This window comes from Panthera uncia, chromosome B1 (genome assembly GCF_023721935.1).
Source record: "Panthera uncia isolate 11264 chromosome B1, Puncia_PCG_1.0, whole genome shotgun sequence".
Classification (NCBI taxonomy): Eukaryota; Metazoa; Chordata; class Mammalia; order Carnivora; family Felidae; genus Panthera; species Panthera uncia.
The window spans coordinates 46062389-46066022 of NC_064811.1; positions in this window are offsets into that span (position 1 = coordinate 46062389).

Consider the following 3634-nt stretch of genomic DNA (forward strand, 5'->3'; position numbering starts at 1 on the left):
TGGAGCTGTCAGCACAGAGCCCGACACGGGGCTTGAACTCACGAACTGCAAGATCATGACCTGAGCTGAAGTCAGATGCTTAACCGACTGAGCCACCCAGGCACCCCCAAAGAGATTTTTTACAAATATAATTGTTATTGTTATTATTATTATTTTTAATTCTCTACTTGAAACTTCACTGGTTCTGTAAATAACTAGGGGATAAACCTAAATTCCTTAGTGTAACCTACAAGCTTCTCTGTAATCTGGCTCCTGCCTAAACTGGATTTATCTCTTTCTTCCTCCCAGGCTGTTTCTTGCCTCAGTGCCTTGGATCATGTTGATCCATGGCTTGCAATGTTCTCAGATCAGCCCATACTCCTCTTTCTCCCCTTCTGTTACCTCCCAGTTTTCTGTTTGAAAAATTCAGGTCATGTCTTTTTCTATATAAAGTGTATTCTGTGTCTATTCACCCGGGTGGAAATGACAAGTATGGTGCCTGCATTTTTGCTTTTACCATACTAGGGTGAAACGTCTATCACTCCACCCTTCACAACTGGTTTTGTATTAGTATTATCTCTAGTTTAGATAATTAGTATTATCTCTCTCTCCCTCTACTTTTACCTTTATTCTTACCTATATATACACCTATAATTATATCTATATCTCATGTATATATCTATCTATATCTATATCATCTATATCTGTATCTATATATACTTATATCTATATCTATCTAAATCATCTATGTATAATCTGTAATGGGTATGTTAGGATATCATTTAAAACCAATGACCAAGTTCTACTCTCTCAGAAAGTAAGGATATATTTGGATTGTAACAAGTATTTAATTAACATGTCTAGCTGAATGTGTGAATTAATGAATGCAAACACTTTTGTTTCAATGCAAGAACTAGTAGAAGAAGCAGATAGACAGAAAGATACCAATTCAGTAGTATGTAGTAAATAAGAACATGGGTACTGGGATCAGGACACCTCATCAGTTCTAACTTCAAAATATCTCCAGAATCTGATCACTTTTTACCATTCACCTCTACAACTCTGGCCCTGTCTGCCCTACCGTCCTTTCCTGGCTCAATTCTTATAAGAACCTCCAAACTGGTTCTACCTGCTTCTACCATTGACCTCTATGTATTTTAATACAGTATTTTAATTTTAAATCCTTTTTAATATGGTAGACATAAAAAATCATTTAAAATGTAAACCAAATCATTTTGTTCATTTGTTCTAACCTACTGGATGCTTCTTTTGGAGTATAAACCTGAAATCCTTCCTATGGTACATAAGGCCTTTTATGATCTGCCATCATATCTTCCAGCCCTCTCTCTCTTACTAACTTTGCTCCAGCCACCTTGGCATCTTTGTTGCTTATGGATCATGCTGGGCACATTTTGTCCTCTGAGATATTAATCTAAGGATTCCTTTGTATTAGAATGCTCTTCCCTGTCGTAGCTACTTCACAAACCCCATATCTCATTTAAATCTTTGCTCAGACATTAGCTTTTTCAATGAATTCTGTTCTGGCCATGCTTTTTAATACTGTGATCAACCTACTTATCTTTATGCCACTCGATCACCTTAGTGCCCCCATGTAGTGGTGGCCATGAAAATTCCCTGCTGAGATCTACTGCAGACCAGCACCGATTGACTAATGTTTCAGTCACTACCCTTCTCGATAAATCTCAGATGATACCCCGTCCTTCTGTTCTCTCCAAGATTCTCATTGGCTCCTAGATAGTAAATGAACATCATTGGAGGTTTAATGAAGGCTCGTTCTAGCAAGGCATGGGGCTCCTTTAATGGCAGATTTTGCCTTAAGGACTCCCCATCAGACTTGCCAAACCTTTCCTGGAACTGTGTTATATTCAAGAGTCTTCCTCCTCAATCCCCCCTCCTTTCTTCTCTCCTTTACAAGAGTCATACCTGCATTATGGTTTGAAAGCTCTTCTTGCCTTCTCTGGATTCCATCTCTTTCTCCTTCATGAGAGTTTTCCCAATAAATTTACTGCATGTCTATTCCTGACTTGACATCTGCTTCTTAGAAGATTTAAACAAACATGTTTGCTATACTTTCTCTTTTCTCCATGGCATTGATTTGTGCCTGGATTTTGATTTAAATTTTTTTTTAATGTATATTCATTTTTGAGACACAGAGAGAAATAGAGCATGAGTGGGGAAAGGGAAGAGAGAGAAAGAGACACAGAATCCAAAGCAAGCTCCAGGCTCTGAGCTGTCAGCACAGAGCCCGATGCGGGGCTCTAATTCACAAACCACGAGATCATGACCTGAGCTAAAGTCAGACTCTCAACTGACTGAGCCACCTAGGTGCCCCTGGATTTTGATTTATAATGATGACTGAGTGATGAGACAGAGAAGTCAATATCATTGAAAGAAGATTTTTATTACTCACAGTTCCTGAGATGAGGGGACGTGTTATACTATGCAGGGCTACAGGGGAAGCACCAGGTTCAGTTAGGAGGAAGAAAGAAGAATGAAAGGAAAGCATGGCTCAGGGCCTTCATTGCATTTTCTGCAGGAAAGTCATGGTGGGGCAGGGAAGCAGCTTAGAGTTGGCTAGTTTGAATAATGTCAGCAGGTTCTAGCTATAAAGATGGTGTCTAATCGTCTGGCACCTGGACCTGGATGTTTATGGCAGAGGAAGTATTGACTAGGTGTGTGAGTTGGATAAAGAAGGCAATTTGGAGTATGCACTCAGGATTGGTTAGAAGGTTTAGGATTTGATGTCATGTGCCTGTGAAACCTAGATTGCAGGAGATTTGTCAACAATTTGGGTTGTTAGTTTGGCCCTATAATTAATGGGTGTGATTAATAGATATAAAATCTAAAACAAACAAACAAAAACACCACACAGAACAAACATGTATTATCTTCTAACACAAAGGTTGGCAAACTACAGCCCATGGGGAAAGCCCAGATTACCACCTGTTTTGCAAATTCAGTTTTGTTGGAATACAGCCATGCTCATCTGTTTACATATTATCTGTAGCTACTTTCACATTACAATGGCAAGGTTTAGTAGTTACAACAAAGACCTTATTGCCAACAAAACCTGAAGTATTTACTGTCTGGCCTTTAGAAAAAGTTTGCCAACACCTGTTCTACTGCCTTATCTACTTATTTAATGTTCATTGTTGGTTGTCTCATTTTCCCCAATAGAAAGTAAGCTGCATAATGATAGAGATAAATCTTTGTTGCATTCATTAATATGTGCCAGGAAACAACACTGGTGCTTAGCATATAATAGGTATACAATCAACATTTATTGAATGAATAAATGAGTTCAGACAAATTTGTATTCCTAACCCAGATCTTTTAATTAGTGATTATGTGATATGAACAAATTCCCTAAAATTTCTTAATCTCAGTTTTGTCATATAATAATAAAGCCTGCCACAAAGGGTTAGTTTGGGCATTAAATGATATCATTCATAAACAATGCTTAACGCATGCCTGAATCTAGTAAGCATTCAATAAATGTTAGATATTTCATAGAAAGTGTAATTTTTTCACTTAACTGTCTAATTTTAGAAAATTCAACATAGTAAGTATTAATCCATGTATATATAATAGAGATTTAATTGGAAAAAACATATCAGTTCTGTCTAGAACAGGG